The 19485-nt window shown below is 44.4% G+C and overlaps 1 protein-coding gene and 1 pseudogene across 1 annotated transcript in view; one reads left to right on the forward strand and one right to left on the reverse strand.

Moving 5' to 3' along the window:
* LOC124615994 (pickpocket protein 28-like) overlaps window positions 1–19485 on the forward strand; it is a 262701-nt gene that overhangs the window by 125214 nt on the left and 118002 nt on the right. The gene's annotated exons all lie outside the window — the stretch shown is intronic.
* LOC124617376 lies at window positions 2448–2565 on the reverse strand (annotated as a pseudogene).

Here is a 19485-nt window from a genome sequence, read left to right on the forward strand (position 1 = left end):
GAATTTCAAGGTGAATATGTGTCCAATTTAGACGTTTTGCCCACAATAATCGTACTGCCCCGCGTGTCTCAGCTTTGGAGCACTTTTACAGTTGCCGCGCCATTTCATTGACGCCCTTTGATGGAACTGTTTATCCGTATCGCAGCAGAACTGTGCCTACGGAGATATGCTCTCTCTTCTGATAATGCGCCATTCTTGTTGCGCAATGGTAGGCATGTGTAATTTATTTTCTGAAGTTTCTACGTAATTAACTACGTCTTTATAGACTCTGAGGATGTCTCCAGCATCTTGAGGCGAAACGTTAGGCACAGATACATACCTTATACCACGAACTAATGCCCATGAAAGAAAAACTGCCAAGAATGCACTATTAGTTTTTTGTTGACATAAACAATTTACATCTTGAAACTTCTTCGCAGACTAAAACTGCGTGCCAGACCGGGACTTGAGTCTGGGACATCTGCCTTTCGTGGTAAACTGAGCTATCAAACCCGGCTTAGGACATGGCCTCACAGATCTACTTCCGCCAGTGCGTATAAAGTGAGAACAACCACTCTCAATGTGTGCATTACAAAAGCGCACGAAATTTTTCTACATACTCAGAATTAACATAGTGGTGTGTTGTACAATGGCAATACCAGTTAAATTAGGAAAATACCAACCAATAACTCTTCCGTAACATCGGCATTTTATATGTCAATAACTTCATGTAACATCATACGAATAAGTCCATGGGGGTGGCAACCGGCAATCTTACTCTCCTTGTGACAGGATCATCGCTTCGAATGCAAGTCGGACGCACGGAAACGCATCCTCTGGCGTGCAGCAAGAGGTACCGTCTCCGGCATCTACGGAAGCACGTTTCGAATAAACACCAGGTGACGCAGAACCAAGAATTTTAGTTGTGTGGTGTGAACGAGGTTGAGCTGAGTACCATTTATTGAAACTTTCATTTGCGGCAGGATCAATAATCTTGAAGGCTTCAGTGGAGAGTCCGTCGTCGGTGTGAGATCACCAGCGCGGAAGGCGATGTCGAGCACCACCGATCCCCCAGCAGTGGCTATGTAACTGAGATTCGGTATAACAACCACGGCCCAGTTATAACGTCACCATCCCTTAAATACCACAGGCAACACAAGGTTTGAGATGAACACATCAAATATATTCTGAAGGGATCTTGCGGTTAAAATTTCATGATCAAACAAAATTGTATGGGCTTTAAACAATCTGTAAAAACCACAGATTTTTATTTAATAAAAAATTTCAAAACTGACTCCAATTACTATCATTAATCAAAGATTAAATTTTTTTCGTGTGGTAATAAGCACTTAAATTTTCATTATCGTCAATGTTTAGCTTTCGCTTTAACAAGCTTGCTCCAAATATAATCATAGGCAAGTGAATTCATCATTTGTTTAGGTTGTCCTCGTTGATGAGAATATCTCCACAATAACAATTTATGCCACACGTAATAACTAATGAACCCTGGTCACCAGTCACCATCGGACACAACGCACATCGCACGCAACTACGAGTGCCCAGTGAACCAGCTTAATTGTACGGTGTCAAGCGCTACGCTCTCTCCACGCCAAAGCATCAGCAGTCGAAGCAGTTGATTTCTCGCATAGTAGTATTTAAATAACTTAGCACGCATTAACATCCATTTAAAGCACAGCCCTAGATTTCCATAGGTATCACTAATGCAAGGTAACTAATAAGTATAGTAGTCTAAGGAACCATGGTGTACCACATCTCGGTTTAGAATAAAAGGGCAACCCTACAGGGAGCCAATAGAAATTCTTATACTAGTGCTTGTAATTAAATTAAATACAACACTGACACCAACACAGAAAGGCCGCGCAGACTGCATTTTATCACACTTCAGTTTTTTGCTCACTGTTAATGTGGCCGAACGTAAACACACTTCCTGGTATTTTTCACCAGAATTCATACAGCGTATAATACTTCCACAGGCTACAGCCACAGGGAAAACCCTACGCTTTATTCGTGAGTACGGTGCTTAGAAGATGAATCTCAACAAGATTTCAAAATACTCTAAAATCTTGTACAATCAGCGCACATGCGTAAAATCTTTAGTCACGTTCCCACATAAGGATGTAAAACGTCACTATAGAACGTTCTCCTACTCATGAGCACAGAGAAAGAGAGAGAGAATGAACAACCTACGACTTGACTACACACTCAAGCAAAATAGAAAGGATACTAAAAAAAAAAAGAAAAGAAAAGCACCCCGCCGTCAGGCCACGAGTGGCTTACCGTGACCATCCGACCACCGTGTCATCCTCAGTGGAGGATGCGGATAGGAGGAGCATGGGGTCAACACACCGCTCTCCTGGTCGTTATGATGGTACTCTTGACCGAAGCCGCTACTGTTCGGTCGAGTAGCTCCTCAATTGGCATCGCGAGGCTGAGTGCACACCGAAAAATGACAACAGCGCATGGTGGCCTGGATGGTCACCCATTCTAGTGCCGACCACGCCCGACAGCGCTTAACTTCGGTGATCTCGCGGGAACCGGTGTATCCACTGCGGCAGGGCCGTTACCTACAGACAGGATACTAGCAATACCAAACTGATAACTCAGTCATGTAGACTTCACAGTCGCGGAAGCTGCAGATCAATTATGTGACTACGGACCCCAACCATTATATATACATATTTTTAAATCATCAGTCTACTGACTGGTTTGATGCGGCTCGCCACGAATTCCTCTCCTGTACCAAACTCTTCCTCTCACAGTAGCACTAGCAACCTACGTCCTGAATTATAAGCTGTATATATTCCAATCTCTGTCTTCCTCTACAGTTTTTGCACTCTACGGCTCCGTCTAGTATCGTGGAAGTCATTCCCTGATGTCTTAGCAGATATGCTATGATCCTGTCCCTTCTCCTTGTCAGTGTATTCCACATATTCCATTCCTCTTCGATTCTGCGCAGAACCTCCTCATTCCATATAGTCCACCTAATTTTCAACATTTTTCTGTAGCGCCACATCCAAATTCATCGATTCTCTTGTGTTCCGATTTTTGCATAGTCCATGTTTCACTGCCATACAATGCTGTGCTCCAAACGTACATTCTCAGAAACTTCCTCCTCAAATTAAATCCTATGTTTGATGCTAGTAGACTTGTCTCGGTCAGTGATGGCCTTTTTGCCAGTGCTAGTCTGCTTTTGATGTCCTACTTGCTCCGTCCGCCATTAGTTATTTTGCTGCCTAGGTTGCTGCATTCCTTAACTTCATCTACTTCGTGACCACCAGTCCTGATGTTAAGTTTCTCGCTGTTCTCATTTCGATTACTTCTCAATACTTTCGTCTTCTTTCGATTTTCTCTCAGTCCATTACCTGTACTCATTAGACTGTTCATGTAATTCTTCTTCAGTTTCACTGAGGATAGTAATGTCATCCTTTCACCTTGAATTTTAATCCCACTTTTGAACTTTTCTTTTATTACCGTCATTGCTTCTTCGATATACAGATTGAAGAGTACGGGCGATTAGAATCTTACATCCTTTGTAATCCGAGCACTTCGTTCTTGGTCCTTCACTCTTATTATTCCATTTCATCTTAGTGCATAATGCATATTAACTGTCTCTCACTATACGTAACCACTTACCCCTATTTTTCTCAGAATTTCGAACATCTTGTACCATTTTACATCGTCGAACGCATTTTCCAGGTCAACGAATTCTATGAAGGTGTCTTGATTTTTCTTCAGTCTTGCTTCCATTATCAGTCGCAACGTCAGATTGCTTCTCTGGCGCCTTTACCTTTCCTAAAGCCAAACTGATCGTCATCTAACACATCCTCAATTTTCTTTTCCATTCTTCTGTATATTATTCTTGTCAGCAACTTGGATGCATGAGCTGTTAAGCTCATTGTGCGGCAATTCTCCCACTTGTCTGCTCTTGTAGTCTCCGGAATTGTGTGGGTGATATTTTTCCGGAAGTCAGACGGTATGTCACCAGACTCATACATTCTACACACTGTGAGCGTGTGGGTGCTATTCTGTCATTCTGCGCAACGGATTAATCTGAGATGTACCCTTTACCCTGTGGCTCCTGCAAGATGCAATTTCCACACCTACACTACTACAGAAGTCAGGCAGACGCTCCTAACGTTTTAAAGAGAAATGCCTGAAAAACTTGTAGCAATAAATATCTTCTGGAGTCGTCCACTGTAAGGAAATGACACAAAATTTCTTACATAACTAGTGGGATACTTGGGTACTGGAGTAGAGCTAGTTAGTGTAAGAAAAACATGAAACTAACGAAAATTATCATTTTTTTTGCAAAAATTCTGAGAAAACACAATGGCACTTTTAGTTATGAACTGAACAAGTTATTTCCGGGTTCTTTTTGGAATGTGAAGTACCTCTTAAGGATAGGATTCACTAATGAAATTTCTATACAAAGTTTAAGATTGTTATTGACTTGGCAGAATGGCTGAGAGCCACACCTACTCAACTTGAATAATTATCCGTTAGAATGCTGCTAGGTATGGTCGAGGCTGTCGCGTGTGAAATGCACTGAAGTGTACTGTTGTGGAGGAAATGTGGGGCTCGCAAGAGCTGTAGCTCACAATACCGTAGGCTGCGATGACTGCTGTCTGTGCCGCTCACTGCTGACAAATAAGATAACTCTCGTTCTATCTGGATTGACCTTCGCCAACCAAACTCTCCCTACGCCTTGATGAAGTCAAGGACTCCTATTTGAGCCTAGTCTAACTATTGGCGTGGTACACCGGTCAGATAACCAGTCTACTGCGATGCCACTCAAAAATTCGCTCACATGTGTTTAACTATAACTCTGTCTCTTCACACCGCACAATAAGTGTGGCGGCCATCACAGTGAACAACGCTTAATCGCAAGGACTCAATATAGAGTCGCACTGCGATTCGCTCTTGACAGAGGTGCTCTCACAGTGAAGTACTGAGGAGAGACTTGTTCCTCGATCTTTGAGTACACGTACAAGCGCACACACTTTCGTTACGTGTTCTCGCTCCAAGAGTGACAACGGAACAGCCCCTCTCCACGCTAGACATGAAGGGGAATATCTTTCGGTATCTTCCATTACTCCTTCAGCTCAAGGCGTCAGGAATATCGTCTGCCAATCAGCATTGCTCTTCTAAAGAGGGAGAACGACGTTTCGTTTAAGGCGACTAATCCGGAAGTCTGTAGCATCAGCGTTTGGAGTTTGCTGTCTCCCTGTGAAAACCTCTGAAACTGTGTGCTATGTTTGTAAAGAATGTGTAGGCTGGGCGCTCCCACACAATGTAGCGGAATTTGCTTTTAAGCCGAAAACGGGGTCGTTCTCCCTTTCACTCGGGCAAATGCTGTCTGCACTACGGGCGGTCGCCGGCCGACGTAGATAGGTTGACTCGTCCTCTGAAGGGACCGGCCTCCTGGCGTGCGGTTTGCCTCTCCCGAACTAAAAGCTTTTGTGAACATTGTGTCTTGAATGTGTGTGTGTACACCAGCCTCGAGTAGTTCAACCCCTGTGCGCACTTGGCGATTTACTGGTTATTTGCATATCGTTTACATTTCATACAACATTGACTTTATCTTTTCGAGTGTGGTTTCGAATGAAGTGTATCTATGTGCGGAATATGATTGTGAGGGCGGAATATGTAAGCAATGAATGTCAGGAAACCACGACGTCTTACAACACCAACGTGAATAGTCGTTTTGTTGCCTCTACCCCCGATGATTTTAGAAATTCTAACGGAATGATTTCTATCCCCTCTGTCTTATTTGATCTTAAGTATTCCAAAGCTCTCTTAAATTCTGTTTCTAATACTGGATCCCCTGTCTTCTAAATCAACTCCTGTTTCTTCTTACCTCACATCACACAAATCTTCCCCCTCATAGGTACCTTCAGTATACTCTTTCCTCCTGTTCGCTCTCTCCTCTGCATTTAACAGTACAATTTCTGTTACGCTCTTAATGTTACCACTCTTGCTGTTAATGTCACCGAAGGTTGTTTTGACTTATCTATATGCTGAGTCAGTCCTTCCGACAATCGTTTCTTTTTCGATTTCTTCACATTTTTCATCCATCCCTTTCGTCTTAGCTTCCCTGCACTTCCTATTTATTTCATTCCTCAGCCACCTGTATCTATATTCCCGAAATTCCCTGAACATTCTTGTGCTTCCTTCTTTCATCGATTAACTGAAGTATTTCTTCTGTTACCTATGGTTTCTTTTCTTTACCTATGTTTTTCTTTCCAGCTTCTATGATTGCCCTTTTTAGAGATGTCCATTTTACAATCCAGTATCTGATTTCGGAACCTCTGCGTGACCATGATGTAATCTAACTAAAATCTTGGCGTATCAATCGGCCTTTTCCAAGTATTACTACTCATCTGGGATTCTTGAACAGAGTATTCGCTGTTACTAGCCGAAATTTATTACAGAAGTCAATTAGTCTTTCTCCTTCTCATTCCTTTCCAAGCCCATATTCTCCTATAACCTTTTCTTCTACTCCTTCCCCTACAACCGCATTCCAGTCCCCCATGACTATTAGATTTTCATCTCCCTTCATGTACTACATTACCCTTTCATTATCAACATACTTTCTCTATCTCTTCATCTCCAGCTTGCGACGTCGGCATGTAAACACGAACTATCATTGTCGATGTTGGTTTTCGATCAGTTCTGATAAGAACAACGCAATCACTAAACTGTTCACGGTAATACACTGTCTGCCCTATGTTCCTATTCATAACAAATCCTACTCCAGTTATACCATTTTCTGCCGCTGTTGATGTTACCCTATACTTCACTGACGCCTACCATACCTAGATTGAACCTTTGCATTTCCTTTTTCAGATTTTATAGCTTCCCTACCACATTCAAGCTTCTAACATTCTTTCGTTAGCCTGTAACTGAACCACCAAAGTTTGTCCATTTATGCCCGAGCCGCACAACGCTACTTCGGCGATCAAACCAGAAGGTCTGAATGGCACCAAGTCACAGAGCCGGCACACTGATGCTCCTCGCCGCCGCCGTACACCGCGTGTCGACCGCAGAGGGCGCTCACATGACAGCTAGAGGCTATTTCCGGATCAGCGCCCCCAAGTCCGGCGCCCGCAAAGCAGACGCACGAATTCAAGTCGCCGGACGGTAGACATCCAGCACAACGAATAACACTCAGAGTGAGCAGTAGCTAATGTAGTCCTGTTAACTGGTCTTGCCGGATTCCTGCCAACAAGATTTTCGAGATATGTTTCTTTTGAACTGAAATGAGAATGGGGTATGGATTTTGATCACTCCAAATATGTCTACTGCGGCAGTGGAGAAACCCGCCACGATTGAAAATGGCCTCAGCAGTGAACAATACAAACGGTAGTGACCTTGGCGCTACAGTATTGCGCTGATTAATCCACTGACAGAAGTGTACCCTGTACTCATAATCATTTAGCACAATTTCTTGGGAACATGTATTTTATGATGGAGGTTGTAACTGCACCTTCGCATATTCTCTCCGTGCCCTATTCTTTGGAAAGTGGATTTCACGGACAAGTTGATAGAGTTCTTATACACAATCCTGTCAAAATATCCGGACCCCTATTTAATGTGGAACTAACCACTAGATGTCACGAGAACCTGACCCGCCAGTATAAAAGGAGGCGAGTGGTATTGTGACAGCATAACTGATCGGTCACAAGAGCTCTGCGACTTCGAATGTCAACTAGTCAGTGGATGTCACCTGAGTAAAAATAAAATTCATCATGGGCATTTCAACCCTTCTAAGGCTGTCCATGTCGACTGTTGGTGTGGTGATTGTGAGGTGGAAACACGAAGGAGCAACCGCAGCTTAACCAAGTCCAGATAGATCTCAAGCATCGTGGAGGCTGGTTGTAAAATAAATTGCATGGTTTCAGTGGAAGGAATCCGTCGAGGGTTCCAATGGTCTACCAGCATTCCAGCCAGCACAGTGACTGTGCGTAGGGAGTTAAAAAGAACGGGGTGCAATGGTTGACCGTCTCCTCATAAACCACACATTTCTGTGGTCAACGCAAAGTGGCCCTTGAAGTGCTATAAAGAGCGACGCAGCTGGACAGCGGATGACTGGAAACGAGTGATTTGGAGTGATAACTCAGGCTATACCCTGTGGCAATCCGATGGGAGGGTTAGGGTTTGCCGAATGCCTGGAGAGTACCTGCCATCACGTGTAGTGCCAACAGTGATGTGCGGAAGAGGTGGTGGTACGGTACGGCGGTGTTCGTTTCTTTAGGCTGTAATCCTCGAATTGGCTTAAGAGAACACTAAATGTGGAAGGATATGAATACGTTTCACAGCACTGTGCACTGTTTGGAGTAGAGGAACAATTCGCGGACTATGATTCTTTGTATCAGCATGACCATCAAGCCAGTCACAAAGCAGCATTTGTGAAGCAATGTTTTTGGATAATATCTTTGACGAAATTGACTGGATTTCCCAGAGTCCCCACCTGAACCCACTGGAACACATTACGCACCAGTTAAAAGATCGACATATCTCGAGACCCCAGCGTCGACCACTACTACCTTCTCTGCTTTCGGCTCTTAAGGAAGGACGGGCTACAATTCCACCACATACCTCGTTGAAAGTGTACACCGCAGATTTCAAGGCGTCATAAAGGCAAAGGGTGGACACATCCTCTATTAATTTCCATTAATAGACGTTCAGACACTTTTGATCAGATAGTGTAGATGAATCTGCTCCCTCAAGATCCAGGAACATCTCAAACTGTACCGTGGGGAGATTTCTTTGCCGCGAGCCTTGAGTTTATCTCTTTCTGTAGCTTGAGTAACCAAGTTTCTCTAAATTTTCCATCCATGATGAAAAAATCTTTGCGAAAATTTTCTCTGGACGTTAGTCTGGATTTCTGCTCCCTACATACTATCGCACTACAATGTATTTTGCCTTTGCAACCAGTCATGAAGTGTTTAAATGAATTAATGCCGCCAGCAGCTGTCATTTTTCTTTTATTCTTTGTACGATTACACAGCTTCAGCCTTAGAATATTATTAAGCGTCCTATGAAACGGATGCTCCACACATCCAGTGTATTAGCAGTCATTTTAAAAAAAATACACTACTGGCCACTAAAATTGCTACACCAACAAGAAATGCAGATGATAAACTGGTATTCATTGGCCAAATATATTATACTAGAACTGATATGTGATTACATTTTCACGCAATTTGGGTGCATAGCTTCTCAGAAATCAGTACCAAGAACAACCACCTCTGGCCGTAATAACGGCCTTCATACGCTTGGGCCTTGAGTCAAACAGAGCTTGGATGGCGTGTACAGGTACAGCTGCCCATGCAGCTTCAACACAATACCACAGTTCATCAAGAGTAGTGACGCGTATTCTGACGAGCCAGTTCCTCGGCCACCATTGACCAGACGTTTTCAATTGGTGAGAGATCTCGAGAATGTGCTGGCCAGGGCAGCAGTCGAACATTTTCTGTATCCAGAAAGGCCCGAACAGGACCTGCAACATGCGGTCATGCATTATCCTGATGAAATGTAGGGATCGAATGAAGGGTAGAGCCACGGGTCGTAACGCATCTGAAATGTAACGTCCGCTGTTCGAAGTGTCGTCAATGCGAACAAGAGGTGACCGAGGCGCGTAACCAATGGCACCCCACACCATCACGCCGGGTCATATGCCAGTATGGCGATGACGAATACGCGGTTCCAATGTGCGTTCACCGCGATGTCGCCAAACACGTATGCGACCATCATGATGCTGTAAACAGAACCTGGATTCATCCGAAAAAATGACATTTTGCCATTCGTGCACCCAGGTTCGTCGTTGAGTACACCATCGCAGGCGCTCCTGTCTGTGATGCAGCGTCAAGGGTAACCGCAGCCATGGTCTCCGAGCTTATAGTCCATGCTGCTGCAAACGTCGTCCAACTGTTCGTGCAGATGGTTGTTGTCTTGCAAATGTCCCCATCTGTTGACTCAGGGACCGAGACGTGGCTGCACGATCCGTTACAGCCATGTGGATAAGATTCCTGTCATCTCGACTGCTAGTGATACGAGGCCGTTGGGATCCAGCACGGCGTTCCGTATTACCCTCCTGAACCCACTGATTCCATATTCTCCTAACAGTCATTGGATCTCGACCAATGCGAGCAGCAGTGTCGCAATTCGATAAACCGCAATTGCGATAGGCTACAATTCGACCTTTATCAAAGTCGGAAACGTGATGGTACGCATTTCTCCTCCTTACAGGAGGCATCACAACAACGTTTCACGAGGCAACACCGGTCAACTGCTGTTTCTGTATGAGAAATCGGTTGAAAACTTTCCTCATGTCAGCATGTTGTAGGTGTCGCCACCAGCGCCAACCTTATGTGAATGCTCTGAAAAGCTAATCATATGCATATCACATCTTTTTTCTGTCGGTTAAATTTCGCGTCTGTAGTACGTTATCTTCGTGGTGTAGCAATTTTAATGGCCAATAGTGTAATTACAACTGAGATTTTAAGAGGTTATCACTTTTGAGTCCACATGAAGGAAAGCACCCAGGTACATCATCTATCTACGTTGAGTACATCGTCCTTGTATGTATGTACATAATTTAACATAAATCTTTGCAACAGCCGTCCACGTCTCTTGCCCCCATTAATCGTGAGACCTTAACGCAAATGTTGACTGCTATGGTATGTGGAGCGTGTGTAATTTTAAAAACTGTAACGTTTATCCGTACTTACCATGCTAGTGATTTCAATTTTATGGCAACTACGAAACACGGATTCGAAAGCATAATAACGCTCACCCCTACTTAAATTTATTTAGGTGCAGAGACTTGTATGACAATGTGCGTCGATGAATTTTTCGTATAGTAAGTCGAATTAATCTTAGCACTTTTAAGGTCTGTCTTGTTACTATTTTTAACTCTTAACTGGTTACTAAAACAATGAATGCATGGGCGCTTCCGTTGTAAAGGATACTTGATAATGGTCTAATTGTAAAAGCGAAGTTGTACAATCGTACAATCAGTATAGAAAAATATAGCTGCAGGCGGCAAAAATCATTTAAACGATTCACGGTAGCTCGTACCCAGTCTCAATGAGCATCATTCGTCGAGTACTGTGTGATGTTATGTATTTTTTAACGGCACACAACCGGACTTCGACCGCGAAGCGAACTAAGTACTTCTCTGCATTATTAATTGAAATAAACAACATGGTCGCCAGGATATAGGTGGACAACACACCTGTATCCGAATTGAACGAGCTGTCTCTCGTAATAAAATTCCACCTGAAGAAAAATAATAATTCAGAATCCGCGTGAAGCATGGAATAATCACATGGAGAAACAAAATCGGGCGCATATTTTTTAAGAGATAGGTTTGCCAAGTTACCAGTGTGGTGGCTTAATAGGGGACAATGTTTTTTTTCTTTTTTACCACAAAACTTCACAATGGACATTAAGTTCAAGCTGTATCTTTGACACGATACATCGTGAGGCAACCCAATTCACTAATATTCAGATTTCAGGAAAGCGTGCGGATGTTCGGATTCAACAGAAAATACCCAACAGGCATACCCTTGTTCATAATTGTGATCAGACTTTTACATCACCAATGGTACGAAAGAAAACACAGTTCCTACAAACATTGCAATTTGAAAATAATTATAATCATATAAGTGCAATTTGATTCTACATGTACATCTACATTTATAGTCCGCAAGCCACCCAACGGTGTGTGGCGGAGGGCACTTTACGTGCCACTGTCATTACCTCCCTTTCCTGTTCCACTCGCGTATGGTTCGCGGGAAGAACAACTGCCGGAAAGCCTCCGTGCGCGCTCGAATCTCTCTAATTTTACCTCGGGAGGTATAAGTAGGGGGAAGCAATATATTCGATACCTCATCCAGAAACGCACCCTCTCGAAACCTGGACAGCAAGCTACACCGCGATGCAGAGCGCCTCTCTTGCAGAGTCTGCCACTTGAGTTTGCTAAACATCTCCGTAACGCTATCACGCTTACCAAATAACCCTGTGGCGAAACGCGCCACTCTTCTTTGGATCTTCTCTTCTCTGTCAACCCGACCTGGTACGGATCCCACACTAATGAGCAATACTCAAGTATAGGTCGAACGAGTGTTTTGTAAGCCACCTCCTTAGTTGATGGACTACATTTTCTAAGGACTCTCCCAATGAATCTCAACCTGACACCCACCTCACCAACAATTAATTTTATATGATCATTCCATTTCAAATCGTTCCGTACGCATACTCCCAGATATTTTACAGAAGTAACTGCTACCAGTGTTTGTTCCGCTTTCATATAATCATACAATAAAGGATCCTTCTTTCTATGTATTGGAATACACAGGCAGTGGAATTCGCACTTTGAACCAAAATATTATAACTAGCCACATAGTAGCGTGTTGGTACACCTTTGCAACGCAGTATAGCAACAGTTGGTACGACAGGACCTTAATAGGACTCCAGAAGTATGTGGCACCAAACTTCTACGCACAGGTCACGCGGTTAATTACAGACCAGTGTCATATAAACGTGGGACTGGTGCCCGATCGTGTACCACATGTATCCTATCGAATTCAGGTCAGACGAGTTTGGTGGCCAAGACATCAACATTTACAAAATTGTTAGGACTTCCGTGGCCACTTGGTTGTTGGTTGTTTTTGGGGAAGGAGACCAGACAGCGTGGTCATCGGTCTCATCGAATTAGGGAAGGATTGGGAAGGAAGTCGGCCGTGCCCTTTCAGAGAAACCATCCCGGCATTTGCCTGGAGTGATTGAGGGAAATCACGGAAAACCTAAATCAGGATGGCCGGACGCGGGATTGAACCGTCGTCCTCCCGAATGCGAGTCCAGTGTCTAACCACTGCGCCACCTCGCTCGGTCCGTGGCCACTTCTTGACAAACCGACTGTTGGCTTCTGTCTCGGGTCCTTCGGCCGATGTTTGTTTGATAATTTTATTATCATGTTTGTGTATTTCTACAGCTTCTCTGGACAAGCGGCTGTGATAGCTTTTCTCTACAGCAAGAACTTCCTTGACGGCGAGTTTTACTATGTGGTAGGGAATCAACAGCTACCCTTTCTAGATGTGCTGGTCACGAGGGATGGTGAAAACCTGGGACACAACGTGTATCGAAAACCGACACACACGAACCGATATCTTAAAAAAAAATGGCTCTGAGCACTATGGGACTTAACATCTATGGTCATCAGTCCCCTAGAACTTAGAACTACTTAAACCTAACTAACCTAAGGACAGCACACAACACCCAGCCATCACGAGGCAGAGAAAATCCCTGACCCCGCCGGGAATCGAACCCGGGAACCCGGGCGTGGGAAGCGAGAACGCTACCGCACGACCACGAGATGCGGGCGAACCGATATCTGCACAAACTGTCACGTCACCACCCGAGCCATGAAAGAGGCATGATTAGTACGCTCCTAACGCGAGCAAGACGAATTTGTGACCTGCAGCACGTGGAAAGCATTCTGAGGAGCAACGGGTACTCCACCAGTTAGTTAAGGTGTGTCATTGATCAAACACATGCCTCAGTGACACATAGGAAAAAGAAATGTCGGGTACAGCCTTTCTGCCACATATTCCCAGAATGACGGACAGAATAGGCCGTATATTGCGCAAACACGGTGTAAAGACTATTTATAAACCGACAAAGAAGATCAAAGAGAGTCTCAGATGCCAAAGGAGAAAAGGGAGCCAATTGCAATGTCGGGAATATACAGCATACCACGCAGATGCACAAAACTCTCTGTTGTAATGACGGGACGATTAGTCAACACCAGGATCACCGAACCTAACGGCACTGTTTGTTGGGGCAGGTGGAGAAATCGGCCGTGGCGGAGCATGCGCTGTTTGCGACCGACCACGTAATAAAATTCGCTGACACAGGACGCACACCACCTTGTCGTCTACTCGTGGTTTCAGTGTCCTTCAATCAGTTTCCACAACTGTTGATTACAGTAGCAAGCAAACAGCCTACTAGCTTTGCCGTTTCCGTGATGCTGGTAGTGGTGTGCCGTTGTAAAAATAGCTTATGTCGGTGCATTTCTCCATCTGCGGCCCGTATCATCTCCAGAACGAATCGCCATTCGCTTTGCTCTTTTTAAATACTCTCCCTGCTGCTTAACGTGCCCGCAACGGCAGCTACTGGTACTCATTCTCGAGGCGGGCAGTGGTCGTAATGTTTCGCCCCATCGCAGTATCCGTATATGTTTCCACATTCACTTCACAACCATAGATGTATTTCCCATATTTCTTGGTCATCAATGCCTATTTGCTTCTGAAGACTACTAATACTATTACGAGAAGTACTTTCAGCCATGCCAGAGAAACGTCTATACATAATCCCTGAAAAAATATTTTTTTAGACAGTGAAAACAGGATGACAGAAAAGGGGCAAACCCTTGAATAATATTACGTTGTTTTGTGGAACAGAATTGCAATTAAAAAATAATTCAAAACTGTTGCTTCTTAGTTAATGACAAAATACTCACGAAAACTAAACTAAACTCCGCCTGAACAGGCCATGAAGGCCCAACAGCACCGACCGACCGCCGTATCATCCTCAGACCACAGGATGCGGATATGGAGGGGAATTTGGTCAGCACTGTGAAACTTCCTAGCAGATCAAAACTGTGTGCCGGACCGAGACTCGAACTCGGGACCTTTGCCTTTCGTGGGCAAGTGCTCTACCGATTGAGCTACCCAAGCACGACTCATGCACCGTCCTCACAGCTTTAATTCCGCCAGTACCTCGTCTCCTACCTTCCAAACTTCACAGAAGCTCTCCTGCGAATCTTTCAGAACTAGCACTTGCGCGCGAAAGGCAAAGGTCCCGAGTTCCAGTCTCGGTCCGGCACACAGTTTTGATCTTCCAGGAAGTTTCATAGCAGCGCACACTCCTCTGTAGAGTGAAAATTTCATTCTAGAAACATCCCCCAGGCTGTGGCTAAGCCATGTCTCCGCAATATCCTTTCTTCCAGGAGTGCTAGTTCTGCAAGGCTCGCAGGAGAGCTTCTGTGAAGTTTGGAACGTAGGAGACGGGGTACTGGCAGAATTAAAGCTGTGAGGGCAGGCCGTGACTCGTGCTTGGGTAGCTCAGTCGGTATAGCACTTGCCCGCGAAAGGCAAAGATCCCGAGTTCGAGTCTCGGTCCGGCACACAATTTTGATCTGCCAGGAAGTTTCATAGCAGCGCACAGTCAGCTGTAGAGTGAAAATTTCATTCTAGAGACTTCCCCCAGGCTTTGGCAAAGCCATGTCTGCGAAATATCCTTTCTTTCAGGAGTGCTAGTTCTGTAAGGTTCGCCGGAGAGCTTCTGTAAAATCTGGAAGGTAGGAGACGAGGTACTGGTGGAATTAAAGCTGTGAGGACGGAGCATGAGACGTGCTTGAGTAGCTCAGTCGGTAGAGCACTTGCCCACGAAAGGCAAAGGTCCCGAGTTCGAGTCTCGGTCCGGCACACAGTTTTGATCTGCCAGGATGTTTCATAGCAGCACACACTCCGCTGTAAAGTGAAAATTTCATTCTAGTAACTTGGTCAGCACTGTGCTCTCCCGGCTGTATGTCAGTTTACGAGAGCGGAGCCGCTACTTCTCAATCAAGTAGATCCTCAGTTTGCTTCACAAGGGCTGAGTGCACCACGTTTGCCAACAGGTCTCGGTAGACTGTATAAACTCCCGTCCAAGTTCTAACCCAGCCCGACATCGCTTAACTTCGGTGATCTGACGGGAACCGGTGTTACCATTGCGGCAAGCCCGTTGGCAAACTACACATAAACTTCCCAATTAATTACAGATTTTACACAAAATTCAATACGGGCAAACTTGTCTGTTGCACACATTACCTGTTCAGGTTTATGTAAAGAGAGGTCGAATTTAACGTCCACAACCCTTACGTACATCCATCAGAGATAAAATTAAAATCTTCACATCACAGTAGGTATAAGACATTATGGATTTAGATTTCTCACATGCCGCATCGTTGAAGTGACTCTGAATGTTAATCTCGGCGAATTCAGGATTTTCTTGTTACACCGTGGAGTGGTGGCGGAGTTCTGTATAAGTTTTAAAAGGATGCAGTTTTCCGTATTTAATTTCGGCCCAAAAATTATCGATATTGAGCAAACAGTCAAACGCAGATTAGTTGCTAAGAATTACATTTAGCAAGTACACTGACGGAAAAAATCGCAGCACCAGCAAATAATTAATGTATAGTAATGAAATTTCGCGAATGCATTTATCTAGATAATATATGCAAGTGATTAACATTGCAAGTTCAAAGGTTAATGTATTATTGATGTCTTTGTTGCAAGGAAGGTAAGGCGTTTCTTTTGTCAGCAGCTCGTGGTCTTGTGGTTAACATCTCCGCTACGAGAAACAAGCGACAAAATGAGGTCAGTCTGGGTTTAAGAAATTCCAAAACCTTCATAGCAGACACTAATCAACTCTTACCTGTAACTGACGTTTCAAATGTAGCTGACTCCCTGTAGCAACTGCTTCTGGGCTCACTCCTAACCAACATGCTGCAACTAACACCCCTCCTGTGGGACCTGCACCTACTCCGAGGTCTCTCAACTTTAACAAACGTACAGATAGCGGACCATTCGTAGTTTACATGGAATGTTTGGACAAAAACTTAGGCCGCTTGCACCCTATGGCACTAGGGAAATTATTGCATATTTCCTTGCCAGAAGTGAAGAATTCTATACTTAACATCTCTTCAGCAGGAAAAACAAAAGTTAAGGTGGAACTGAAAACCCCAGACAAGGCTAATTTCCTAGTTACCAGCGAGGTATTAAAGTCAAAAAATATAGAAGCTTACATTCCTTCCTTTGTTGTCCATAAGCTGGGAGTAATCAGGAAAGTAGACACCAACCTTGAAGAAGCGGAGATTTTGGAAGTCGTACAATCTCCCTTCCCTGTTGTTGGTGTTCGGAGGTTTACGAAGAGATATGGTAAAGACCAAATCGTTCAATTGCAGACCTGTTTGTTAACCTTCGACTCTCAAACCTTACCGGAAGCCGTGTCTATTCACGTAACAAGATGTCCCGTCGACCTTTATGTACTAACTGTCAGGCAGTGTTTTAATTGTCTTCGTTACGGGCACATCAGCAAACAATGTCGATCTCAGATGAGATGCATTAAATGTAGTGGTCCACATAATGTTGAATCCTGTGTCTCACCTATCACTATTTGCGCTCATTGCGGGGGACAACACGCATCCACAGACCATTCCTGCCCGGAATACCATATACGGCGACGAGCTCAAGAATTAGCTACGTTCAACAACATTGACTTCAGGGAAGCGCTGTCTATTGCTCGTATGCCAACCTATGCATCCGTCACCGGGGTTCAACAACATCATTTGCCAGCTCCGATCATTCCTGCTCCAACAAATTTGAGCTCTCCGGTCTTTCAAAACCCACAACTCTTCCCGCCGCTGCCCGCCGCAAGCATGCAGAATCAACAACGCGGATGTGGGGACGCAACTCAGTGTGCAACTGTGCCCCAGCAGACACACGTCGCTTACCGGCCTCCCCGGCGGCAGGCGCAAGTAAACAACCAAAGTAACGTTCGTGAGAGGTCTCCGTACCGCAGCCAGTTATATCCCATGCAACATTCATTCACTCCGATCAGCCAAAATCCATACCAGCCTGCTGCTCACAGATTAGCAACCCCACAAGCGCCGAATCAACGACAACCTCAAGGTCATGCTGAACTTATAGATAAGATAATAAATGTGATTGATATTGTCATGCAAAACATGAGACAAAATAGTGCTATGAACAATTCCGATATCCGGCATCTCGTTTCGAACATATTTCAATCTCTCTCTCCCTAAATTATGGCGGCTTTAAAAGTATTGCAGTGGAATGCGAGATCGGCTAATTCTAATAGAGAAAGCTTGCAACGAGAACTGTTCTTAAGTCAGCCTGATATCGTTCTGTTATGTGAAACTTGGTTCAAATTCGAACGAGTTGTTCGCTTTCAAAATTATTCTACAGTAAGGGAAGACTGTCTCGAAGGATGGGGCGGCGTAGCTATACTGGTAAAAACTTCGGTGCCGCATCGACCACACCCGTTACACGTACCTGTCACCAACCTTGAATTAGTTGCTGTGGAGATGCGAACTGCCCACAAAACCTTTACAGTTGTCTCGTTGTATAACGCTCCCCACCACAGTATCGTGGAAGATGACTGGAGACAATTAATGAGTCAGCTTCGTCCTCCCTTTATCGTAGCTGGAGACGTGAATGCCCACCATGTAGCGTGGGGAGGAGACGTGACAGACAGGAACGGCAGGACCTTGATAAGCGTTATCGAAGATAATAACCTAGTGATACTCAACGATGGCTCTCCTACTATGATAAGTTCACCTCTCCGTAGACCCTCCGCAGTTGATGTAACTCTTTGCACCCCCTGCTTTACTGAAATATCTAATTGGTGTGTCAAAAAGGATTCAATGGGATCCGATCGTCTCCCAACAGAGTTTCACATTAACATCAACGTCGATACTACGCACATGTGTTACTCTAATAGTACGTGGAAAATCAAGGAAACCAATTGGGTCTCTTATAAGGAAACGGTTCAACGGGCACTCGCAAATACGATACGTGACTTACGGGTCGAAGATGCCTACCCAGTTTTACTCAATGCTATGAACGTCGCAGCTGGCGTCAGCATCCCTAAGAAAAAAGAGTTTACAGTAATGAAGCACCGTTCTCCTCCTTCTTTGGTGGAATTCTGAATGCTCTCGGGAAGTTGCGAAGCGACGACTCGCCCTGAAAACCTATCGTCAGAATCCTTCATTGGACAACTTCTTGGCTGTGCAAAAAGTGAATGCGCGAGTTAACAAATTCCTGAAGAAAACCAAGAAGGATAGTTGGAAACAATTTTACCTGTCCCTAAATAATGAAACCAGTATGGCAAGCATCTGGCATAAAATAAAAGCTTTTAGAACAAGAAGCTTCCTCCCCTCCTGCTACCACGGCCTGGTTAAAGGAATTCATAGATACAGTCGCTCCTCCCACGGTGCCATTTTTAAACCATCGGTTCCCTGCTGGAGAAGACCGCTATCGTATTCTCCTTCGTCCTTTCTCTAAAGAAGAACTCAACGAAGCTATTAAAGTATCGAGCGACAGTTGCCTTGGCATTGATCGTATACACTACTCTATGCTTGCACACCTGCCTATAGAAGCGAAAGACTTTCTCTTGAACATTTTTATTCAGTACTGGATGAAGACAGACCTCATATCAACATGGAAGACGCAAGTAATAATTCCAATTCTCAAAAGTGGTAAAGATCCAAATGTCGGTACTAATTATAGACCTATTGCCTTGTCGTCGTGTGTTGCAAAAACACTGGAACAAATGGTAAAAAGGAGACTAGAATGGCGGCTTGAAAAAAGTAATTTGTTGCCTCGGAGTCAATACGGCTTCAGAAAAGGCAAA

Source organism: Schistocerca americana, chromosome 5 (genome assembly GCF_021461395.2).
Source record: "Schistocerca americana isolate TAMUIC-IGC-003095 chromosome 5, iqSchAmer2.1, whole genome shotgun sequence".
Lineage (NCBI taxonomy): Eukaryota > Metazoa > Arthropoda > Insecta > Orthoptera > Acrididae > Schistocerca > Schistocerca americana.